This window comes from Phocoena sinus, chromosome 15 (assembly GCF_008692025.1).
Source record: "Phocoena sinus isolate mPhoSin1 chromosome 15, mPhoSin1.pri, whole genome shotgun sequence".
NCBI lineage: Eukaryota > Metazoa > Chordata > Mammalia > Artiodactyla > Phocoenidae > Phocoena > Phocoena sinus.
In genome coordinates this window covers 37,891,526-37,918,881 of record NC_045777.1, presented here as the reverse complement: position 1 = coordinate 37,918,881, position 27,356 = coordinate 37,891,526, and positions in this window count along the sequence as shown.

Genomic DNA, 27,356 nt, shown 5'->3' with positions numbered 1-27,356 from the left:
GCAAAAGCAGCTGTGCACTAACGGAAGCAGAAACACACATATACAGTTGGTTTTCAAGCTTCTGCATGTATTCCATCTGCTGACATTTAATTGGCCCAAATTAGTCATGTGGCCACAGTCAGAATCAAGAGGCACAGAAATAGACTCCACCACCTCCTATGTCAAAAGGTGTGGTTACGAGGAGGAGAAAGGAATTGAGTCATGAATGCAGTGAATCTATGACACCATAGATGTGCTCACAGTCACAGATGATAATATAGAGACCCAGAACATGTGTCGGAGATGAAACTAGAACCCAGGTCTCTAGACTTATGGTTTGCTCCTCTTTTTATGGCACCTGCTGCCTTTATTTTACTAAAGAGCAATGACATGACTGATAAAGATAAGTCATAATCAATTTTAGTATTATCAATTATAACCCGTACTCCCTAAAATAGTGCCTAAGAAATACCCTATCTATAAAATATGTGTGAACAGCTTTGAACCAAACATGGAAAACTATTCCCTGTCTGATATTTTAGCAGTTAAGATTTTATGCTATTAGAGGGCACAATGCAGGCCAGGCAAGTATTAGAAAAAGGGAAGCATAAACTATAATGACTGGAGACACTTACAATCTACTTAGAGTTGGCAGATTTAGCAACTAAAAATACAAGATGCCAGGTTAAATTAGAATTTCATAAAAAAATGACTAATATTTTAGTGTCTTGTACATGTTTTGGAATACACTTACACTAAAAAATATTCATGATTTATCAGAAATTCACATTTAACTGAGTACACTCTACTATATCTGGCAACCTTATATTTACTAGGAGATTTAAGATACATACAAATCATAACTAACAATGTGTGATATACATGCCTATATATAATATTAGTAATAATTCATTCTTAAAATTTTTTTTCAGAGAAGAATTACTGTAAGTATTCAAAATAAAATTTTATAATGAAAAGTATTGTCATATTGGCAAATTAATTAGCATCTTCAAAAAACAAATTTTTCCATAAAATGAAATAAGAAAATACAATAGGATTTCATATGCCTATATGGCAGTCAATTCCATGATAGGGTTTGAGTGTGTAGGAATTGAACTTCATAAATGCATAATGAATTCGCTAAGGTTCTAGGGCCTTTAATGTACCTTTAATGGACTAGAAAAGTGAAAACAAAGAGAAAGAACTCTCTGGATTCCACAAACAAGAGAGGAAAATGCTGCCCCACACAGTGGATGTGATAAGAGGATATGGAATAATTTCTTCTCAGTACTTTTTGGTGCTCCCCTGGCAAGGGGACCATCCCCAGTGGACTCTATTCCAGGCACCCTCTCTCTAGGGACAGCCACAATGCCTGTGACCTCATATCAGAGCCCAGTGTTTGAAGGGAAGAAGTAACTAAATAGCTGGGAGAATCCAAAATTGTTTTTTAAAAAAGTAAAGTAAAAAAATAAAATTAAAATGTAAAATAAATGTAAAAAAGTTGTGTCAATATAAATCGGTAGACAAGATGAAGAGTTAGTAACAGTCTGGTTCTATCAACAGCTGTCAGTGGGAAGTAACTGAAAAAAAAAAAAAATCAAAAAAACTTTCTTCGAAATCTGGCCAAGCTATCTGTTAAAGCTGGTTTCCATTAAATGTTTGTTAATTTAATTTATAAAAGGCAAAGCCCAATGGTGGCTGTCTGCTGCACACAATAGGGGCAGTATGTGTACAGGCTGGCTCTCTGCCAGTATATAGTATCATACAGACTGGTGTCTTGTATGTAAACATTGTTTGAATCTCTAATAATCAAAACAAATTTTAAAAAAAAACCCTCCATGGATCCAATATCCTTATAATGCAAAACAAATACTGAACCTCCTGTGTCAGTTTCTGTATTTAGACTGTGGGTCTTCTTGTTGGCAAATCAATGTGAGCAGAGTTTGTTTCACCACTTTTATTAGGTCAAAGTTTTCACTTCCTCTAGGGAGAGAGAGGAAGTTGCCACTGAAGGAGAATCAACTCTGTGTTATATGTTTTATGGTCATTGCACTGGATGTCACATTTAATAAAATTTCTCATATTACAAGTTAAATATTGAATATGTACAGCTTATGGACACATAGTGCCTTATGGATATGTTGGATATTACTTGCAATGTGTGCTATGATTATATACAAAATAAAAATAGTGGTAAATCAAAACAGTAGTATAAATTATGTAATATTCTATTACAAATATTGATTGCCATACTTAATAATATATGCTAAATAAAAAAATTGAAGGGAAAGGTAAGAGGGAGGATATTCATTCTCTTCTCCTGGCTTCTATTCAGTCCATAAATATTTCCCACACAACTTCTCTCCCAATGAGAGAAGTATTTGTTGTTTTTTTCACTCCACCAACCAGGAAATCTTTATTAGGTATCTTCTAGGTGCTCTGCACTGTGCTAGATAGAGTGGAGGGTAAAGAAAAAATGTAAGAAATGTTGCTGGTCTCCAGAAGCCTGTGGTCCATCTATAATGTCCCCATGATAGCTCTGCCCTAGGTTTTTTGTTATTTGTATAACAACCTTCTCCTACTGGCCATCCAGTGACCAACGGTCAATGTGGAGCCCGTTGGGTGGCTATGGTGAGAACCACTGAGATACAGGGCAACTCCATCCATCTATTTTCAATAATTATTTATTAAGTACTCATCATGTCCCTTCAGTATTTGTTTGAACTTCAGTGTGTGTGTGTAAGAAAGAGAGAGGGAGAAACTTCAGTTAAATAGCTTCAACATGAAACTTAATAACTGTAACCTGAAAGGGTCAATTCAGCACCCATATGATCCACCGCTGGGTGTCTACTAAAGGAAGGGGGCAATTAAGGGATTAAGAATCAGAGTGGAGGTTTGATATAACATGGAAGAATCAACAGGTTAATTGACTGTTTGTTGTTGTTGTTTTGCTCCATTTTGTTTTCCAATGTTAACTGGTTGCCATGATATTCTGTGGGTGTCATTTAATTCCCAGGCGAGGACGTCACTTAGGCACGGGGAGAATGTGTTTTGCTGATGAAAAACTTATCTGTGTGCAATACTCATGTGGACTTCATTTCTATTAAAATAATATGCTTTATTTAGCCAATGAGTTGGAATTTTTTAAAAAATTCCTTTGTGCTAAAGTCATCTCTGTATCTCATTTTAAAACAAACCCAAATATCTTAGGTCCAAAGAGAAGCATTCAATCGACACTTTATCAAACTGTAGAACGCTGATTTCTTAAAACTAATATGTTTTTCCTTTATTTTCTTACACATACCTTTTACTTAGTTATTATCCAGCCCAGTACTTTTCCATTTGGACAGATGGCAGAGCCAAGAGGCTGTGACAAATGAGACTATTCACGCCTACTATATGGCATCAAGTGAGCAAGTGTTGGCAGCTGAGGTCCATGAGGAACAATTGTGGGTTTGGTAATTGAAGATCAAATTCCAATGTCACTTCTTCTTCTTGTTTGATTGACATTGGGTAGGTCCTTGAATGACTTCTGGGCATCAATCTTCAGTCTTTAAGATAAAGATGATGCAAGGCTAGTAGTGTTATGGGGAGGGTTGAGTGAGAGAAGAGATGCAAAAATGCTTTATAGTAATACCACTAAATGAGGTTGGAAGAATGCCATAATATGGCTTCTGAAGCTCCATAAAAAGGGGGCAGAACCACCCAGAAGTCTTCAAACAGAATGATCTTTGTTCTCTTGTGACCTCCTGATCTCTGTCTTCCACTTGCATTTTAGTCACCCTGATAACAGAACCATTCTGGGTTTTTGTTTCCAAGCCCTCAGGAAGAACCTGAATCAACCACAATAAAACTGAAGAGTATTTCTTTCTTTGTGGTTATCCTTACTCTTGATTTTATTTTTTAATTAACACAATAAAATTGACTTTTGGGGGTGGGTAAAATTCTGAGTTTTATCATACACGTAGATTTGTGTGACCACCACCACAAGCAAGATATATAACAACTCCATCATTCCAAAAACATTCCCTGGTGTCACTCCTGTGTAATTGTACCTCCTCCACTCCCTCCCTTGAAGAGTATTTCTGATTGAAAAATCAATGGTAAGAAGACATCGGTGGTTGAGAGAATTTAAGTCAACAGTAAAAATTCCTTAATAATTTATTCTTTATCAGCTTAAAAATCTAAATTGCCTTAGATTTAAAATCACTTGCCAAATAAGGGAATTAACAGAATTCAGAACTACTGAAATTAAATGTATACAGAAAAGTTGGAAATTTTCAACAAATATACTCAGCAACAAAACTAATAAAAAATCACTGTTGTTAGGTAATTCTACCCTGAACATCCTACCAACCAAGCGTAAATTTTGAAAAGGAAATAATGTAATTCTCATCACAGAATATGAATGTAAGACAACCTTTACTTCTGGGAACAAATTATAAAGGAGATACACTATTCTTTTTTATTGAGATATAATTGACATATAACATTGTATTAGTTTTAGTTGTACAACACAATGATTTGATATATGTATATGTTACAGGATGATTGCCACAATTAGTTTAGTTAAATCCGTCACCACACAGTTACACATTTCTTTCTTGATGAGACTCCTAAGAGCTACTTTCTTTGCAACCTTGGAATATACAGTACAGCATTGTTAACTATAGTCACCATGCAGTATACTACATTCCCAGGACTGATCTCATAACTGGCGATTGCACCTTTTGACAATCTTCACCCATTTATTCATTTATACTTTATTGCTGGGACCCTAATCAAGATATACTGCTACAATTCTCAAGCTGTGGAATATCCCAGGAGTATGGTGACATGTCAAGGGTAAACATAAAGGCACAGAAGACTTAGAACACCAACTTAACAATTTGGGGTAAAATTTATATGTTTATGTTAATGCAAATACATGTCATGACATAGGAGCAAACTTTTCATTTGCTTTTACAATAAAACACAGCCAGAAGTGTGCTCTTCTGCTGAGCTTACACCCCAAACTGCAGGAGCAATGCTGTAATTCTCTGTCAGTAGAGTCTTTTTGCAGAATTTTCTGATTTTCTGATATAATGACAATATCTTTAATAACAGTTTTAAAGAAAATGCTAATGTTTTCCCATGCAGTTATATATATCCTCCACAAAAATCCAGGGCAGAGCATGAAAACACGACTCACAAAGGTGCATGTTTAGAGAGCCAAAACAAGGAAGCTTGTTTTGGGCCAGTTTCTTGTGCTCTGCCTCTAAGGAAACAGGACTTAATCTACAAATGTGGTCCTCAAAGAACGTGCATCAGAAAATTCTTGGAATGCTTACTAAAATGAAGATTTTTAGAATATGCCTAAGAACCAAAAGATGACCATTTCTGGAGCAAAGGCTCAGGAATCTTCCTGGGAACTTATTAGAGGATTGATACATAAACACATGAAAGTTTGCAAACAATTTAAGATGGTTGAAGGGATTTAAATTCCCCTCATCTAGCTTTCTTGTGTATCACTTTCTCAGCTCATCTTTTGACAAGAGCACGGTGGCAGCTAAACCTCTAACAACTTTTTGAGCTGGTTGAAGGGAGCACCATACACTTCAAATACCAGAACTCTAGGTGGAAAATGTACTGTTCTACCATGGATATCGGGAGCTTGACTTGTAACCTTGCTCATTTGGAGAACCAGTGACACTCACCTGAGAAGGGTTACCAGGGTCACTACAAAGAAGGTCAAACATTTTCTAAACCCCCCTTCAATCTGCTTAAGTGCCTGGACAAATATTTGAATGGAGACCACACAACAGATGTTTATTTCCTTTCACAAAAATCAAGTTCCCTAAGTTCTTAAGAGATAGCATGGCATACCAAAATATGGTTCTATGGTCTGTTAGTTTTGTATCAGACTTCCTCAGGAAGATCTTCTCAGAGACTTTAATTTATTCATTTGCAGGGTTTTGAAGAGGAAGGTAGAAATGCAACCTATTTTTTTCTTGAACTTATCAGGCCAGAGACCCTTTGTGTTGGACAGCATCTTGCAAGACCCACTTTCTGTATCCCCCTGCTACTCCGAGTAGGATTCAGAAATCAACATGGATCTGCATCAGCCTCTTCTGGGAGCTCGTCAGAAATGCACAAACTGGAGCTCCCCACCCCAGAACTACTGAAACAGAGTCTGAGGTTTAACAAAGTCTCCAGGAGATCTGTACACAGGTCAAGCCTGAGAAGCAAGGCTATAGAACACGTTTTTTAGAACCAGTGCCAAGGACAATGACAGAAATGGTTTTAATGTGGAAAACTTCAAGAATCAGTCTTACAGTTCATTCACCTTGGCTCCTGAAAGACTCCGGTGTTGCTTCCAAGGAACATCTGCTCTGGCGCAGGGATTTTTCACTGGGAAAATGACATCTGAAGGCTGCATGTAAAGCGACTCTTTCTGCAAATGAGAAAAGTACAAGGCTGTGCTGTGGTTCATAGCTTTCTTGACCCAGGGACAATTCTGATTTGCACCAAAGCTGCCCCATGGAGACAGAGATGTGAAAAGAATTAGAACTTTGTCTGCCATTTGAATCTGCTCCCCTGCAGAAAAATAGCCAATTTCCCAGCCGCAGCTGGGAACACATCATCCTATTTTAGCTGATGAATAATCAAAGTTTTTCCAAATGACTATTCCCCAGACACTCTGAGTCCCAAGCATAGATTCTGAATCAGGTGTATGTGAAATACAAACAGGGCTCGAGTTGGGAGGGAAAAGATGAAGTTCGAGCCTTAACAAGCAAAATGTACATGTTAATAAAAGCCACACACGGCCTCAAGTCCATGTAAGGTCTGGATCAACCAGCAAGAGCAAGGTTCCCATCGGAATCTTCCCAGCGTACAGCCATGACTCATGCCCAGAGCCATCTTGTCCCTGCAAGAAAAGCATAAATCATCATCCATTCTTAAAAATGGTGCCAAAAGTGCATTTTATTCAAATGCATTCCTTAAAATAATGGCTGAGGAAATAGTACAAGAGTATTCAACTGACAACTGAGTCTTTAGCGTTCACATCTGGAGTGAGGAATGTGTCACGGGTGGTTACAGTGGATTCTAGAGATGCTGGGAATTCCTAAACAAACAAAAATCCATGAACAACAGAGCTGGTTTTGTTCTTCTGAGGAGGAAATTTTGTGTCTCGGTCACACCTACAAAGAGGACTTCTAAGTTTTATGATGCAAAAACCATATCATGTTTTTCTTTTCTTTCGTTTTCTTCTTTCATATTTTAACCAACAGCATGAGGGGAAAAAAGTATTTGTCATGGATTCCTCTAAACCTTCTCTCTCCTATATCCTTTCCACTAACATGCAGACAAGCTCAGGATTCTTTCACAATTATAATAAAGCATCCATGACTCTGTTTCTCCTCCTGCTACCCCCTCTTGAGCTAGCTTGTTAAGTTTCATTTACAGGTCCATCTCCTCTGCCACTATGTGGTCTCCATGCCCCAGCCTCTGAGAGGGGGATTCTAGGATGTGATCCCAGAAACAGCAGTAGAGAGTAGAAGACTATGCCAGGAAAGGGCAGAAAGTTCACGAAGAGGATATTATCAAACCAGTTACCATTGTGGGTAACCAGTGCTCAGAGAGAGAGTGTAGAATATTCTTTAGAGTTATCGCAAATGAAGGACAAGGGACTGGGATATTCAGTTATCAAATCCCTGTCTGTCATGTTGGAGGGCTGTTCCCGGGGACATTAACTCTATCATTTTGGCTTGCTCTGTACTTAGGCTAAGGGTGCTCTCCAGCCTAAATACATAGATGCGTATATATATACACACATACCTCAAGCAAAGCAGCCTTTGGAATACAGAAGTGACTGCCAAAGTGATCTGGACAAGACACACACAACATCTCCTCCACCCTCTCTATTCGACCCCTGCAAGAGCTCTTGCTAAGCACTAATGTGGCTAAAACGCTTAGACTTTTTCCAGCAATTGCACTGCTTGATGTATTGGTTCATAGTTTAAAGACTCACAGCCACTGCTTCCTTTTTGAAGCTACGTGACACCCCAGCCTTCTGGACATTCTCCTTTCTCTCCTGCCATTCTTAACATCCTTGATGACTCATCTTCCTCTACCCAAACTGGAAGTGCCAGGTTGCTCAGTTGTGCCAAGGACTTTCCTCTTCTCCTCCTATCCTGGCTTGCTGGGTGAGCGCATCTCCTCCTACGGTTTCAGTTACCACCTAAAAATATGACTTACAAATTTATATCTCTGGTGGCTCAGACCTCCTGACCAATGAGGCTGATGGCCCACGCAACATCAGACATCCCACAATTGCTTCAAATGTAACGATTAGACACAAAAGCTATCTTCTGTCTCTTGCTTCCCCTGGAAGAAAAAAAATGGCCCTCATCTAATATTTCTTAACTCGGTGAATAATACCACCTTCCACTCAGTTGGACAAACTGGAAAACCAGGAGCCACGACACATGTTTCCCTGTTTCCTGCCTCCACAACATGAATTTCATTATTGGACCACATCTACTGGATTCCATCAATGGATTATTTCTCTTTTTAAATTTATTTTATTAAAGTATAGTTGATTTACAATGTGTTAATTTCTGCTATACAGCAAAATGATTCAATTATACATATATACATTCTTTTTCATATTCTTTTCCATTATGGTTTATCACAGGATATTGAATATAGTTCCCTGTGCTATACAGTAGGACCTTGTTGTTTATCCATCCTATGTATACTAGTTTGCATCTGTCAATCCCAAACTCCCAATCCCATCCCTCTATCCCCCTCACCTTTGGCAACCACAAGTCTCTCTATGTCTGTGAATCTGTCTCTGTTCAGTAGATAAATTCATTTGTGTCATATTTTAGATTCCATATATAAGTGATATCATATGATATTTGTCTTTGTCTTTCTGACTTAGTTCACTTAGTAGGATAATCTCTAGTTGCATCCATGTTACTGCAAATGGCATTATCTCATGCTTTTTTATGGCTGAGTAATATTCCATTGTATATATGTTCCATATCTTCTTTATATCAGTGGATTATTTCTTAAATCCTTCCACTCCTGTTCATTTCCTAATCCATCTTTACCTCTTACCATAGCCTAGCACATGGCTTCCTCAGATATTTTCTTCACACTGCAGCCTGAGGGAGTGTTTAACAATACAGCTCTGTTTTACTGCCCTTGGATCTGACTCTTGTCTGCTGCTCCTGGGCCATCCAGCACTACTTTCTACCTAGGCTTTCCTGTTCCACCAGTGCTTACCTCTTTTTGATTTAGATAGTGCCATACTGCCTCTGGCCTGGGAATCTTCATAACTGCTACCCCCCTTGACCTTGAAGCCATTTCTTCCAGCATCTCTTTCCATTAACTAATGCCTACACATCCTTCAGATATAAGCTTAACCATGACTGTCTCAAAGAAGCCTTTCCTGTTTTTCCTGATTCCTCTAGGAAAAGGGTCGGTCCCCCCATTTTTCCATTCTTTAGGACATTCCACTGAAACCCTTGACTCATTATAATTATAATTAATTATTTGTGGAATTAATTGCCTGCCTCAGTGTAAGCTCCCTAAGAATAGGTACTGTGTCAGTTTAACTTACAGCCAAATATCCCGCACCTTGAACAATGTTAATTACTCAATGAATTTTTACTAAGCCTGTTGACAATTCAAAAAGTTTAACTGTGCCAAGCTTGGGTTACATTTGCTCTTTGGTTTTATATGCTACTCCTCTTCTTCCATTTATAGGATATTGAACATCATCCAAAGAATAATAGAAACACATATGTATTAGTTTGCTGGGGCTGCTAAAACAAAGTACACAAACGGGGTGGCTTAAACAACAGAAGTTTGTTGTCTCACAGTTCTGGAGGCTAGAAGTCTGAAATCAAGGTGTCAGCAAGTTCTGTTCCTTCTAAGGGCTGTAAGAGAAGGATCTGTTTTAGGCCTCTCTCCTTGGCTTATAGAGGCTATCTTCGTATTCACATGGTGTTCTTACTATATATGTATATCTGTGTCCAAATTTCCCTTTTTTATAAAAATACCAGTCATATTGGAGTAGGATCCACCTTCATGACCTCATCTTAACAAATTACATCTGCAATGATCTTATTTCCAAACAAGATCACATTTTCAGGTACTGGGGGTTAGGACTTTAACATCTGTAGCATACAGTTATGACAGTATCTAAGGATTTTCAGCAGCAGGGTTGATAAACAACTAGATCCACATTGTGGATAGATCATGATCGCTTTAGGGTGAAGAAAAGATTGGAGGGAGCAAGATAGACCTGGTGGAAGCTAGGGGCCTATTATAATGCTTGCAGCAATGTTCATGAGTGTAGTTTCTCTATTAGCATTGCCCAGGATCAAAGCTCTATCCCACTGAGTGCCAGTAGTATGAACTTCACCGCTCTGGGGTCAGTTTTCATAGTTATATAATGGCTACATTTTTAGCATGACATAGTTTATAATGCTGGAGGAAAGAATCAAAACTAGATTGACCTGTGATCTGACATAGGAACTTATATTTTCCTTCTATATCTCAGCATAACACTGAAGAAAGAAAAAGAAAATAGTTCAAGTTTTTAAGGCCACATCAGACATTGAGATGACTTGTGACAATTTTGATTATACAAATATATTTTGTGCCAAAGAAGAAAAGTGTAGGTATTATTCAAACATTTCAGTTTTCTATTAGTATTGCAGGCATTTTGTAGGACTATCCAATAGAAAAGTGGATCTTGGATCTTTATAAAGATAAGAAATATGAACTGGAGTGGAAGCCAAAGAGTCATCACACTTAAAACACCCTCTATTCTACTTCTGTTCCACACCAATCCATTCTTTTTTCTTCCTTTTCCTTTCAATTTCATAGCCTAATCCCCACCCATATTTTTATCACTACAAATAATGGAACTCTGGGTCTTGTCCCAAGAGGAGAGTTGTCTAACTTATTTTTCCCTCCTAGTCCTTGGCAAGTCCATTGGGTGACCCACATGGGACACCTCAGAGGGTGGTGCCTCCCACCCCCTCAAGCCACAGAAACAAAGCCTTAGCCATTGCATACTCTTGGCTCTTGCTTTTGTCATCATTTTAATTTTCTAAACATTACTTTGTCATTAACTCATTTCACTTATGTAGGGATAATAAGCCAGAGATAGTTAAGGAGTGCCTCTGATCGTTCTGGAACCAAAGGAAAAAAAAAAAAAACCAAACAATTACAGCATTGCTATTGCCTAATGTACAGAAGACAATGGCTATTTTGCCACGGTAGAATTCTGAATCACAGGACAATGTAATTTATTTATTCTATAAATTGTACTATGCAGCAAGCCAAATCAGAACAGTCTTTTGGACATTTTAATAAGACAAAGGAAATGAATTATTTTATATAGGAAGGAGGCACATCTGAAATTATTGGGATGAAACACTTATGCTAACATTGGATATTAATTAACCATAGGATCAATTTCATTTTTTATAAGGCTAATCTCCTACCTCTCCCTTAGAGATGTACAGATTGTAAAATATGAAAAATAAACAATATGTGATATTATTTTTTGTGTATAAGAAGGTTAATTTATATTTTTCCTGTTTAATAGAATTTGAAGGGAAGAGTGATAAATAGAAAAGCTACATTACAGGTACCTGTTTTGTTAAGAGGAGAATACATACAATCTTATACATTCTATTAGAAAGTGGAGAAAGGTTGATTCATCGTTTTGAGGAACAGAAGAAACTAGCATTTAATGGGAAAGAGAATGAGGGTGCTCATATAAATGCTTCTCAAACTTTAATGTGCTTCCAGTTAAAGAAAACTAGGATTTTATGTGAGCATAGGTAACAACATACAGATAGAAATGCTGTCAAGACAACCCAAGAGAAGAGCGCTGATGAGAAGAATTAACTCCTGGGTCTGCAAAAACCAGTAGAGCTCATGAAATAGCCATGGGCGTAGTTTGAATTAAGGCTTTGATTGCTGTTGTCATTGTTCTTTGGCTTCTCCTTTTACACATTGACATGGCCAAGACTTACACATTAAAAACTAAACCAGAACAATATCTTCTGTAAGTCCTCATCCTGTCCATGTACGATCCCACTAAGGTGGGATGTTTAAAAATGTCAGTTAAGTGCCCTCAAAAGTTTTAGCCAAAATATTTAATTAATAAATTTCTGTGTAGACCCATTGTTTGGAGAAACTGAAACGGATTTCATTCTAATTATTCTTCTATCATAACTAATGTCTCAATTGCCCCATTTTCCAGATAATTTCCCTTGGCAAAACGGCAGCCACTTGCCCAGGAGGTCACCTCCCATACCCACTGCCAATGACTGGCTGACATGAAGAATGCAAAATGCCAGCCCGTCAGCTCAAGGGAGGAACAGATGCACGGTGTCATTCACACTCCAGAGCCTCTATTATATCAGGCTAAAGCCAGAGTCCAGAAGAGACTACATCCCAGCATGGCTCCCTCCCTGACCGTACCTGCTTCCTTCACCCCAACCCCTTCTCCTGAGAGCCCTGCTCCAACAAATCACATGCATCTGAATCTCTTTCTCAGTCTCTGCTTCTAAAGAAGAGGACCTAAATCAAGCTATAGTTCTTGATCTATTACAGATACATGGTTTTCACATATTTATTTCATTGACTTCTCAGGACTACCCTATTTGGAAAACCAAATAGGGAAGTCATCATTGAGATGACTAGAGACCAGGGCTGAGCCCAGGGTTTTTTTTTTCTGTTTTCTAACCATAGTCTATATTTTGTATGCTAAATACCTGCCTTAGACATTTGTGGTAACAACTTCATCACAGATCACCAATAAAATTAATAAAGTAGTTATAGGGTTCACAATTTGAATGAATGTGCCCTCCCCACATTAACATGTCCAACAGTGAACAGATGTTGCCCAGCGTTTCCCTGACATAAAGTGATATTTTTCCATTAGGAAAAAAAGAGATGAAGAAGGGAGAAGGAAAAGAAATGAAATAGAATGAAAGGAGTGAAAGAATGAAAATCACAGGAGAGAGGAAGGGAAGAGAGAAGGGAGAGAAGAAGAGAGGGAAGAGGGAAAGACAGGCAGGCAGACAAAAACAGAAAGAAGAGGCTACGGTACGTACTTGTTTTAATAGGCTTTTAGCCTCTTAGATGATCCCTGGTTTTGCTTCTTGGCTGGAAAGGCACTGCGGGGCATTTCTTCTCTCTGATTCTTTGCAATGTGGAACAGTTGGAAATGCTTTCATCACAGGCTGAGCTTCAGTGCAGAGCTTGGCTGAGAATCACTTTTCTGCTAAGAAGTGTGAGGAGTTTTCAGGGAGGGCTTGTAAACTAGTTATCTCTGTTGATGACCACATCTGTGTGTACATCTGTGGTACAGAAACATGCCACGTAATAAAGAGGATCTTGTGGTCTTTGCCTTTCCGCTGTGTGGGCTTGCCTTTCCCACCACATTCAAGATGCCCTTTTCCTATGACAAAGAATCAGAATACAGAGGAGTGATAGCCCACCCATACGGTGAGAAGGAGGCTGGTCTGTTTTTAATTTGGTGTCCCAAGCAAGGCCAAATATCATAGGATTCATTTAGAAATTTCTTAAGACTTCTAAAATGAGCCCAGTCCCAAGGCATTGAGGATGCAGAATGCCTCCTATGTGCCAGACTCAGCAACAGCCCGGAATATTTTATATCACCTCAGGGGAATCTCACAAAAACCATTGAACCTGTCACCCTGGTCCCCATTTCCCAGAGGGGAAAACAGAGTCAAAAGGGTAAAACCATCTGTCTAAGATCAGGCATCTAGGAAATGAAGAAACTCAGCTTCAAAGTCAGGTTGGAAGGATTTCTGAGTCCAAGGTCTGCTTTAACAGAAGGAGGGGCAGTGACTTCTCAGGTACCCACCACCATCTGATTAAAGGGACACCTTTGCAACTGGAAGAAGTGATATTTGCAATGGTTATTTGCCTTTGAAATATCTGCTCTGCCCAATTCCCCAAATTCTGTAGAGATCTACTAGTCCTCCAAAGAATATGACAAGAATCACTATGTCATGTAGAATATTTCTAAACCACAAGACAGGGTAAGTAAGGTTGGAAGAAAAGAAAGCATGGAAATGGCCTGCTATAACAAGGATTACTCAAGAAGACTACACGCAAAAGAGAAAGGCCTTCAGTACAAGATTTTTGTTTGAGCTCAAGGAGCTGAAGAAATCGGAAATAAATGTGGTCTCTCTCAAGGAATCTGAGCCCCAAAGCTGTAGCTTGGTGTTCCTAGGAACCTGATATCCACAGGCATCTGCCCAGAACAGTGACCTTTGACTTCATGCCTGCTTTTAGTAAATATGGGAAGAAGATGATTTAAAGGAGCTTGAAAAAAAAACTGTTTATTTTTAAAGAAGAGCAGAAAGCATGTCAATCAGTCAACTAAAAAAGTATCTGGTTTGAAATTTAATCATCAAAGGGAGGTAAGACTAAATGATTTCCAAGTTTGCTTCCAATGATATTTTAGGATTTTAGGATATGTTATCTAGAAAACGTACCTGATAGATGGCAATAGATTATTATGAGGTTATAAACACTTGCCAAGAAGCTCGATAGCCTTCTGAACCTAGAGTACTGGAAATTGCTATTTATGTTATTTTTTGAACAGTAATTATTTTACATTGTTTGATATAAATTATATTTTAAATAGCATGACTTTCTTCTAGTTCCAAATATAAGTGATATGATTCATGAGCTAAAGGGTCCTAGTTAATAAGTTAATGGAAAGAAAGACCAGTGAATAAATTTTTCAAAGCCATTTAAAGTTAGCGGAGGCATTGTTGCAAAGACAATAGTCATTTTGGTAGATACTTGCTCAAAAGCTCCCCCTGTTTATAATTACTGGTGCAGGTAGATTATACTTACAAGACGTGCCCTGGTATATTCTAGAAACAGATGAATGCTTTGTTATTAGGACATCTATATTCCATGCTTTTTAAATAAAAATAATTATGTGCAATTGAAGCATCTGTTGCTCCTTTGCTTCCTCATTCTGGACCTAATTTTAAATAAGTGTTAGAAAAGGATTGGGATATTTGAAACTGCTGGAAACTTTTGTCCATCAATAAGGATAATACCTATGACGACAGTGAGTCTTCACCAGCACTTGTGAGCTCTGTAGTTCAATTGGATGACTAATATCCATGAACAGTCAGCAGAACCACTTGGCTTTATCTAGGAGGCCAGTATGGAACAGGCTACGGGAATGACCGGGACAAGAAAAGATGTATTTCAGAGAAATGGCTAAGGAGTGTTTCCCTGGCTTTGTTCTTGGAATATCCTAGACACGCTCCATGCATACTGGGCTTCCACAACTAGAGTTCATAGACATAGTTGGGCTACACCATGAAGCCTCCCAGAAACTTTATTTATATAAATACATGAATTAATGAATGAATGATTGAATGTCAAATTTCCAAGGGAAAGGTGCACTACATTCATTCCAGCTTTCTATGGCAATACTCAAATTTCCCAGAGGAAAATTAGAAACTTTCATTGCCAAGAAGGTAAAATAAAGCTATTTTCTTTATTTTACAGATAGAAAGTTAAGGCCCAGGAAGATTAACAGATATATCCATGGTGGCACAGCAGTGAAGTGGTGGGACTGGAATTTGAACTAGGCAGTCCAACTTCATGGTCCCTACTCTTTATCACTTCCCAAGATACTGGGTGGAAGAGGAGGAGGAGAAGGAGAAGAAGGGAGAGGGGAAGGGGAAGAGGAAGAGGATGAAGGCACAACTTAAAGGGGAAGCCAGGGGATGGACTATCTCCTCACTGAAACACAACCTTCGTACACTAGAGGAGAGCCATGCATTATCGCCTGTAACAAGAAGATGCCTTTAGGATTACAGGGATACATCCAGGTCAAATTGAGCAGACAATGCAATCAGTAGGCAAAGAGGAATATGAGGTTGTTTTTAAGAGCATTAGTGAGAACCCCGTTTCAGGAAGAAGAGAAATACCTTGACGGTGCTTTACATCTCTTTAAAATGATGTGTTTGGAAGCACCTTGGTATCCCCCAGCAATCCAAGAAACATGTCTACCTGTACCTTTGGACTAAATTATAATTACTAAAATGTCTTAAGAATGTTTTTCTAGCCCTTAGTTCAGATCTCACTTGCATCAGTTGTGGAGAGAGGTAATTTTTCCACCCTAGACCCTCACTGGAACTGCTGCTCACTGGGCGAGGACTGCTAAAGTCAACTCCAATGTGGTTTTCATGGCAACAGAAGGACAAAGATAAGGTTGCCAGCTCTAGGCTGACACATTGTTGCTAAGGGAATAAACTTAACTCTAACAATATGGGAGCTGGAGCCCGGATGTAGGGTTTCTGTAATGAGAGTCTCTAATTTTCCTCTGGGAAAACTGAGTATTGTCAGAGAAAGCAGGAATGAATGTAGTGTACCTTTCCCTTGGAAATTTGACATTTATTCATTCACTCATTTATTTACTTACATAAACAAAGTAGCATAATTTTCAGAGACGCCTGAAGGGATATTTTTCTAATACTCTTGTTCCCCATACCTGTTACTGTTTCTAGAGCTGCAGTCCTGATGAGAAGGAACAATTCAGATCAAAATCAAAATAAGAGTTCTGAAGATGAAAGCATAAGCATTAAAAGATAAAATAATAATAACCAGTTGCTCTTTTTTCTTTCCCTCTCTTTCTTTCTTTCATGTCTTTCTCCTTCATCCTCTTCCTCTTCCCCTTCCCCTCTCCCTTCTTCTCCTCCTCCTCCTCCTCCTTCTTCTTCTTCTTCTTCTTCTCCTTCTTCTTCTTCTTCTTCTTCTTCTTCTTCTTCTTCTTCTTCTTCTTCTTCTTCTTCTTCTTCTTCTTCTTCTTCTTCTCCTTCTCCTTCTCCTTCTCCTTCTCCTTCTCCTTCTCCTCTCCTTCTTCTTCTCCTTCTCCTTCTTCTTCTTTGAATCAAAATGCTTTTCTGACACACAAGTTAATGCCTGCTTTCTTTCCTCCCAGACTCAACCGCCTTATGTGAAGATAAATAGAATTTTTTCCCCAACTTCACTGAAGTGTAATTGACAAATAAAATTGTAAGGTAGTTAAAGCTACACCATGAAGCATCCCAGCAACTTTGCCAGGAAGGTAAAATAAAGATAGAAACTTAAGGAACAGAAAGGTTAACAGATATATCCATGGTGGCACTTGATGATTTAATATATGCATACATTGTAAAAGGATTCCCCCATCTAGTTAATTAACCTCATTTCACATAGTTACCCTTTCTTTCCCCCTTTGGTGAGAACATTCCAATTCTATTCTCTTAGCAGATTTCAAGTATATAATACAGTGCTATCAACTATAGACACAATGTTTTCCATTAGATCCTCAGACCTTATTCATCTTAGAGCTGAAAATTTATACCCTTTATCAACCTCGCCCTGTTTCCCCCACTCCCCCAGCCCCTGGTAACCACCACTCTACTCTGTTTCTCTGAGTTCTGCTTTATGGATTCCACATATAAGTGAGATCATACAGTATTTGCCTTTCTGTGCCTGACTTATGTAACTTAGCATAATGCCCTTCAGGTTCATCCATGTTGTCACAAATAACAGGATTTCCTTCATTTTTAAGGCTGAATAGTAGTCCATTGTGTGTTTATGTGTGTGTATATGTGTGTGTATGTACCTCACATCTTCTATAGCTAAACATCATGTCGTTTCCATACCTTGACTATTGTGAGTAATGCTGCAACGAACATGGGAGCATAGATATCTCTTTGAGATAACAGTTTCATTTTCTTTGGATATACCTCTAGAAGTGGGATAGCTGAAAGGACAACCTTATTTAGGGGAGCAGGGACAACTCCCATGATGCTCAAGTCATTCTTGGCATTGTTCCACTTCCACACAAGGGCTGATGGGTGTATCGGTTTCCATTACATCAACCTCCCAAGAGTTAATCCATTCTCCAAGTGTTTGAATTAGTGAACCTTTTTTTTTTAGTCTTGTTTTCCAAATACTTAATTATGGACAACATAAAATCACATAGCTCTTTACTCATCACCAAAGAAATAGTGTTCCTTATGTTATTCCTCATCCTTCTTTCTCCAGACAAGTTTTAAATGAGTCAAAACATAGTGTTTCTACTATATATTTCATTCTGAATAATCTCTGCCCTATGGAATATTTATTTACCGCTTGCTATGTAGCTTAGGTTTTCATTTGCTCCATTTCACAAATAACTCTTAAATTTTGTCCACCAACAGTAAAGCAAAGAATGAACTATTCCTGATAATTGCCCCTTCATGTCGAAGTGTAGACACCCTTTCTTTTACATCCAGTCAATCCACATTACATAATTTGTCTCTATGTTTAAAACACATCTACCCCCAGGTCTCCTCAAATCACCATCTTGATCTATTAATGATTTTCTCAATTTTTATTCTTGGCAAAGCCTAGAAAAAGCTGTGAAATAACACAAGCAAAGGATTTAATTATTTCAGTTCTGGTGGGATTGCCCCATGGATTCCATGTAAGTGCATAAATATTGCTAAGAGCATGAGATTCATTTCCATGTGTTTACCTGTAAAACTAAGATTTCAATCTTACTTTATAATCATTTGCTTGATTCCAAGTGTTGGATAAACTATGAAGCTCCATATACTTTCAAATTTGAAACCTCAGGAAGCACATAATTGTGTTTTGACCTAGGGGAAAACACAGCGAATTTTGCAAAGTTTCAGCGATTTTTCCACCAGCCTGTGAATTTTAAATAACACATGTAAAGTGTTTCTTTCACATGTCATGACTCACATTTCTCCCTATATCTCTAGATAGAGCAAGTTAGAGGGTTATACAAAATACTATGTTTACTTAAAGCTGAGCACAAAGTACTCGTCCACTACATAAGAAAAAAGAAACAAATTTCTAAATGAAAGTTTAAAAAGCCCTCACAGTGTTATTGAATACCATTTCCTGCCATGAGGACCAAGTAGAATGAAAATAAGAATAAAATCCTTAATTGCCAGTCCAGGAAATTAATGACAAAATGAGCAAACACTGAAAGGCAATACTGATGCCCCTACAGAAAGCATATATGTAAGCAATTTTAGCTATTTGCTGGATCAGTTAGGAATCAGTTTGTTCACCTCAAATAAGCAAGGACAGGTTGGGTGGTTGGCCCATGAATAAAAGGATCCTAAGTAGAACCAGGAGCCACTGAAAGCAGGATGGACAGGTAGCAGGCATATTCTGTTCTGGGGAGCACATGAGAGTTGTCATTTATACTCCAGATTGGGAACATAGAATGTGAAATGACAGGCCAGGAGTTTGGGGACTCAGACTCTGGTGTCTTTTTAAAACATAAAAAAAGATGATTTTATGTAACCTTTCTAGATTCCAATCTACAACAACAATTTTGTTATTAGTTTAAAGAAACAACTCACTTAAATAACAGAGTAAAATAGTATGGAAGTGAGTGGCTCCAAAGCTTAAGAAATAATTATTTGCATTGTCTCCTAATTTGAAGCTTGCTCTGAACCTCCTTTTTTCCCCTCATCCCTGACCTTAGTGGAGTGATGCAGCTCAATGTCTTCAAAGATAAAGCATTGAGAGCAGTTCTGCAAAGGAGCCTGCTGGATTGGCAGACTGCAAGGGAGAGCTTGTTCCAGACATAGAGGCCCGAGGGAAGATGAGAGAGAAGAAATGGAACAAAGGAAGCAGTTAGGGACAAGCCTGGGCTCAGCCAAAGGAAGGAACAGAGAAAAAGGGGAAGGTATGTTGGCAGAGACCCAGTGGTTCCTCATTCCATCCAAAGACACAGTGAGCCACCTTGTCACACAGCCTCTGGGGTGAAGTGCTGTCTATGTGCAGGGTTCCTCCCTACAACTAAAGTCTCCCATGATAACAACAGATGCCATTTTAGCACATGTGGGCTCATGCTTCCCTCCATCCCTTCACAGCCTCGAGAGCATTTGGGGACGTTTCTTCCATTACAGATTTGAAAAAATTTAGTCATGTCCAATTTCCTTGAGTTACTACTCAAGGAAAAAAATGTCATCTAGCTACTTGGGAGTGAGTTTGCCCTTCAGTCCAAAGACGGCAAAAAAAATGCCCAAAGTTCCAGGAGCAGGGAGTCTGGGAGGGAACAAGGGAGTGGAGAAAAGGCTGCATTTCCAGCTGTGGCTAAAGTTCCCAAAATTCACAGACATGGTGTTAGTTCCTCACATGAACCCAGAGTTGGGCAGCAGCCACTGTAGACCCAACCAGCATGACCTCCAAAGACACTCCCACACTTATGCCAGATAGTGCCTTCCCAGGGCCTCTCACTGTTTTATTTTTAATCCATTTTATCCACTTTGCCCTCTTACACAAAGACTAGAGGGTGGGGCTTCCCTGGTGGCGCGGTGGTTGAGAGTCCGCCTGCCGATGCAGGGGACACGGGTTCGTGCCCCGGTCCGGGAAGATCCCACATGCCGCGGAGCGGCTGGGCGCGTGAGCCATGGCTGCTGAGCCTGTGCGTCCGGAGCCTGTGCTCCGCAACGGGAGAGGCCACAACAGTGAGAGGCCCGCGTACCGCAAAAAAAAAAAAAGACTAGAGGGTGGAGGAGAGGTGAAACACACTCCAAAGGTATCCCACTACTAGACCCTGCCCTTCCCCCAACCCTGTCCTCCCTAATAGGGGGAAAGAGGATGCGATTTCCTGATGACCTAGGCAGAGGCAGTCACATAGTCTCAGGAAACACATTAATAGTCACTTGGCTCTCACCATATCCCCTTGGAAATCCCCAGGTGTGCCTTTTGCACAACTAAAAATAAATAGAGGAAATAAAGGTGGTTTTCCTTTGAAATAGGCCAGTCATTATTCTGCTTTGTTCTCACAGGTGATGCCAGACTATATCTCTGTCCACAGACATGACTCCACTCCCCTAAAACCCACCTGTGAATACAGTCATCTCACTGCCAAGCAATGATCAGCTTCTGGTGTCTCCTCCAAGGGTCTCTGGGTTTGCAATTGTATCATCATTAAGTGATCAGATTTGTCTTCAATGACAACAGTCACATGAAAGGATTTTAAGTCTTTCTCTCAAGATATTTTTATTCATTTTTCTCCCTCTAGGGTTTGTTCATTTTTTCAAAATCTTGGTCATATGTCTCAGTAGAGCCTTGTATGATACCTTAGTGGAAATGAGTCATCTTATTCTGCTAAGTACATATTTCCCCCTTTATTATGGTAACAAGAATCTGATAATCTTGTGTGAAACCATCTCAACCTTATTCTTATTCCATGTGACTTGGAGAAGGCATATGACCTAGGTCCGGCCAATCAGCATCTTCCACACGCAGCCACTATTATTGGTTCAGGCAAACCATGTGTCTCAAATCAGTGCAATCAAAGTTCCTTTCACCACTTTTGCTGAAAAAAAATCCTGTAAGAAGAACTTTCTTTTCTACTGAGGTAACTGAAGTGATGAAACGTACACATGGAGGTGCTGGAAGCCAACTTGCCTTGGAGGGACAGTCTGTTGGAGAATGGAGCCAAGGCAGAAGAAAACAGAAGTAATCGTGGGAGACCTAATACTGATGGCCTTGTCGGTCCTTAGACCAGTCATGCCTGAAGCCAACCTGCCTCTGATCTTTTCAGTTCTAAACCAGTGCATCTTCTTTTTGGCTTCATTCTGAGTTAGGTTTTCAGCCAGTCTGGGTTAGGTTTTCTGTCACTTGCTACCAAATATGTTCTGTATTAAACTCTTCCCTTCTGCTTCAGTGCTTCACCTCCATCTAAGACTTTCTGAGCAATGTTCTCATTTCACTGCTTACAGTTATGCTTGGAAACCAGGTGATAGTTATGAAAATGGCCCACAAACTATGGCATCCACTATGAACTTCAGTTTCCAATAAGGAGAAGTTGGATCAAGATGAAAACACACAAAATCATTTCCAATGTGAATCATTTGGGAGACAACTCCATTCCTCTTCCCTCTGGAGACAGACAAGAATCTCTTCTCATTTGCTCTGATAGGTTAGCCAAAAACATAATAGAATGGGACTAGGAAGTTGACACTACTATAGAATATACTACCTAGAAATAAGAGCAGAACAAGGAAATGAATATGCTATTAGTTGGAGCTTTGTAAATCACCACTTTGAGTGTTTATTAAGCGTTTGAGTTAAGTTTGATTAGAATGGGTAGAGAATTTCCATGTGGTAAAAGTGAGACCAGGGTAGCCAAAAAGGAGTTGGAAGTGACACAGATCTGTTCTTGGCTTTCCAATGGGTGTAGAAAGAGTAGACAGAACTAAAAACACAACTGGAACTCTGGCCCAGTTCCTGGATATTAGCATAGCGGACTGTGCTTTCCATGCAGACGGTGTCATCAAGTAACCAAAAGAAGAAATACTTGGGGAGAAGAAAGAGGGTGGAGGGAGGAAGAGTCCCTTTCGCTGTAGTTCTTCTCCAATGTCAAGGAGACTGGCTGGGGATCAACAAAGCTCCTCTAAGAATGCCTGTATTTCTTGGTTTTTGGCCAGTTACCCAGAGCAGATGTGAAACGTTTGCTGTGATTAGGAAATATTTTGCATGTGAGAATGTGAATGCTACAATCCTCAACTGAGCCAAGAAGACTTAATAAATAGTGAAATTTTACATCTTTAGGGAGGAGCAACATATTTTTTAAAAAGTGTTGGTTAAAATAAACACCAAATTCCCAAGGAGAGGCTCCAGATTCTGATGATGTGTAGCACTTATCATTTTATTACTGTGGAAAAATTTACTCAGAGAGTGAAGCCCACTTGATTCTTTTGTTAATGTTTTCATTCTCCCATTGTCAATGGTATAAAAGTACTCATCCCTTCTGATCTGAGCTTTCTTTTGTTATTGAATGAACCAGAAGTTGACTAATAAAATGTGTCCTTGTTGGCAATTAGCAAATGAAGAAGTGAGTTGATGTCATCAAGAAAAATGACAGGACTCTTATTTTAAAAATGAAAATGAGTTATCGTTGGTTAGAAAAACATGTCATGTTAGGGAATACACTTGCATTCTGGTTCCTCTTTACTGACAGCTGTCTGACCTTCACTAAGTCACTTTACTTCCCTAGGTTTCAGTGTCCTTTTTGTCAAAGGAGAGAGATGTACTACATCAGGATTTCCCAGAGTGTGTATTGTAGAAACTAGTTCTGTGGGATGTTAATAAATTGTCAAAGCAAAGGTAGGAACTGACTGATCAAACAAGACAAAGAGAGGCATTCAAGACAGAAGAAATCATGCGTGTGAAAATACAGAGATATGAAAACCTTTTCACTCATCTGTTCAACAAATATTTATTGAAAACATATTATGTGCCAGGTGTTGACTATGCTAGAAGTTGGAGGTTCTGTGGTAAGTAAAAATGACAAGAAACTTGCTTTCAAAGAGCTTATATTCTTGTGGGGCTTATGATTAAACAAGCTTATGATTAAACAAGCAATTAAAATGAAATCAAGTATTCTGAATATTATGACACAAAAGGATAGGGTCCTACAGAATATGGGCATAAGGGAAGTAAGAGAGTGCTTTTTGGAAGAAGTTATATTTAAACCTAGACCTAAAGGACAAATAGGAGTGATACATGCAAAGAGTGTAGAATGAATATTTCAAGCAAAAGTGTCCTTATGGGGTAAGAGCATGCAGCTAAATAAGAAAATGAACTTGAACTTGAAATCCAGTATGGCTGAATTTGATTTGAGGGGGTGAAAGTGAAAGCAAATGAGCTTTAATGGGTTAATGGGGTAAGATCATGTTGTATCTTAGAGACAATGCTTGATGGTCTGGATTTCATCATGTAGAAAATAGGGAATATTAAAAACTTGAAGCACTTGAGCAAAAAGATCGTATTTTTAATTTTGAAATGACAACAGTGACAGCAGTAAGATTTTATAGGGGAGGAGCAAGATGAGAAAAAATTGTAGTAACTGGGAGACTCTTGCCTCCTAGCAGTGGCAGCAGAAATGGAGACAAGAGAAAAATGTAAAAGTCATTTAAAAGGTAGAGTTGGAAGGTTTGTGCCTGATTAGGTGCTGGTAGTGAGCAGGAGGGAAGAATCTTGGTTGACACCTATGTTCTCGGTGTGGGTCATAAGGTAGATGCTGGCTGCATAAACCAGAATAGAGATTATAGAACAAGGAGGAGATGAAGAAAGAGGAAATTGAGAAATAAAATTGAGTTCTCTTTGGGGTGTGTCTATCCTTTTACTCCATTGGACATTTAAATGAAATTTTTGAATACATCAGTCTAGAACATGAGGGAGTGACTTGAACTCTCAATATAAATTTGGATGTCTTTAGTTCATGGATGACCATCAAACCTTGGAGTGGCTGTGATCACCCAAAAGGTGTGTGAGGAATAAAATAAGAAGAAAGATAAGGCTAAAACCAACACTGAGGGAGGAAGCAGATGAAATTACATTTGCAAAGAGGACAGAGAAGGAAATGTAAAGAAGCGAAGTTAATCGTAAATTATTAGTGATAGTACACAGATGTTCAAATAAAGTAGATAAGATTGTATTTTGTTGAAGTTTATTTATGATTTCCATGCAAATGTTCTGGTATCAGAAAAATTATGTAAACTCTAACTCTGGAATGCACTCAGTTTTTATTACTTTTTTTAGGATTTTGCTGAGATACAAGTAATCTGAAACAATGAATTAATTTTAAAACCATTGCTTTGTAAACCTTAAATACAATGACAGAGACGTACTCATAATTCCACCAATATTACCCAAGTAGGCAAAATATATAGATTTTTCTATTAAACTTCTATGGCCTATACTGCAAAGATGTCTTTCAACTGACAAAAACAAAATCACATATGCCCGCCGTGAAAATAGACATCATTTTATAACATCTCCCCAGCTTCCACCCCACTTGGCTGTATGAATAGCAACTGGAAGCTGGCTGAACAACTAAGTAAAGAAATCATAGTTAATCCATAGAACAAATCAATACATCCAGAAATCAAAAATAAGCACATGTAAGAAAACAAGAAACTAGGATTTTTTTCCCCCAAGTGTTGAACATGCTCGGTTTCACTGGGGTCATAACAATGAGTTTCCAAATTTTGGAACCCTTTGGACCCCTAGCCTGTCTGATTTTCTGACTAAGCTACAGTCTTCTGGAGTTGATTTCATCAGTGGCTGGTGAAGCATGACTTTGTTTTTTTATAAGCTTTTCTTCTTAAAACAACAATTTGATGAGCTCAGCATAAATTAATCAGAAACATATGGATTAAATTGACTCCAAAATACATATGGGTTTAAAAAATAAGAAAAGGACTTGGGACAAAAACACACATAGGGCTTTATAAGCCTAATATGTTACAAAACCATGGCAAGAGGATTCCAAATATGACATCCCCTTATCTCTGTCATGGTCAGCAAAGTCTTTGCTATCTTCTCACAGAAAAAGAAAGTTAAGAAACAAATGAGCACGGTGAGATTTTTTGGCCTTACAGCCCGCTCTCTAAGGCCAGACACTGTGGTTTCACTCTGTCTGGCTGCTGATTCTTTGAGTGGAAGAGGGGCCCTTGAGAGGCATTTATTTGCTTCTGTGACACTGGTGCCTATGACCACACCTTTAGGTTTATCCTCTCCTTTGAAGACACAACAACTTCATTGTACACTTCTTCTAGGGCAATTCTTCTCTTAAATAATTTGTTTTCATCGTTAAATCAACATATAAATTTAATGAATTTACTATCTCTCCCTCTCACTTCCCCAATTACTAGTCTTCCAAGCACTAAGTCTTGGGGACATCTTTGACAACTTTGTCCTCTTAATTCCTCATATCCAACATCTGTCAACAAGTCCTGCCAAATTGTCTTTGAAATCCATACCCTCTCCATCTTGATTGCTATCACTCTCCTCCAGCCCCTCATCACCTCACACCTGGATTACAAGAGCAGCCTCTATGTTGACCTTACTGATTTCTCCTAACCTCTAGGCCACCTACACACTACTGGCAGCCTAATCTTCTTTACCCTATGCTTTCATCCTATCAACCTTCCCCTTCTCCTCTTTTACTTGTCCTATATGTCAAATTTAAATTCTTCTGCATTCCTCCCAAGTTTCTTCATAACATGATACACCCTACCTCTCCAAGCATGTTTACTATTATTGCTCGTATTGGCTCCTTCTCAAAGCTTGGCATCAGTGCTATGCTTATGTACATTTTATGTTCCGGTTTACATTCCCCCAGATCTTTCCCTGACTACTTATTTCCTCACTTCTATTTACCTTTCCTCTACATTTTTATGGCATGATATCTATATCACATAATGTGAGCAACCTCACTAATGTGGTCTTTAGGTGATTACCCAAAGGATGAAAAGAACTCAGCTCACAGAGAGTGAAGGGGAAACAGCTTGTACCAAGACCCTGTGATGGTTTGTGCATGGGGAAAGGGGGAGGAACAGCTTTGTGTGTTTGAGAAATTGTAAAGAAAGAAATTACATGTTACGAAATTTTGTTTAAGAAATGTAAAAGGCCATTGTAGCTGACATGTAGCTTAAAGGAGGAAATGGGTGTGTGAGAAGAGATTGGACAATAGTCAGAGGCCAGATTGTGGAAGATCTTGGCAGCTATGCTACAGAGTGGATTTTGTTCTAAATTCAAGATGCTCTAAGGTCATTTACATTAAAGAGGAGGAGGTCATTTACTGGAAGATAACTTGTGCTTCTTTGGGAAAAAAGACTAGTAGTAAGGAGACTGGTATAAAGGTTATTTCAATAAAGTAGCCGAGAGAGAAAGGTGAGTTGGACTTGCTGGTAGCCATGGAGGCAGAGAACACAGTGGAAGAATTGGCGGGGTACACTCATGAATTAGGAGATTAGGAGACTTAGGAGAAAGTGACAAATTAAGGATGATTCCTACATTTCATGCTTGAGGAATTCAGTACACTTCCTAAAATAGAGAAGACTGTGTGAGAGAGAATAGGTACATTGAATTAAGATATCAGATTCGGATTTAGCTCCAGGCAAAAATGGATTAAGTACTTTTGACCCATTTCTACATCCTTGAAAACAACAGGAAGAGCTGAACAAGCTAGTTTCAAATCTATTTAAAGGCATTGGAGAGTTATTTAGAGGGTGCATAATCCATAAAACAGAGGACAGTCCAGAGACATGATCCAGGCATGTGGTTTCCACTTTTCCCCTCAAGGCTTTTGCTCATTTTGAAAGTGGAAGAAGAGGAGCTGAAAAGCTACAGCTTTCAGAGATTTTGCTAGATTTATATTGTTAGGAGGACAAAAACGGGAGTACCTTGCACACCAAGGAAGAAGATCCTTGGTAAACACCCTGTCTTCTGGTTGGTACCTCAAAGACCACACCTAAGGAAAAAGA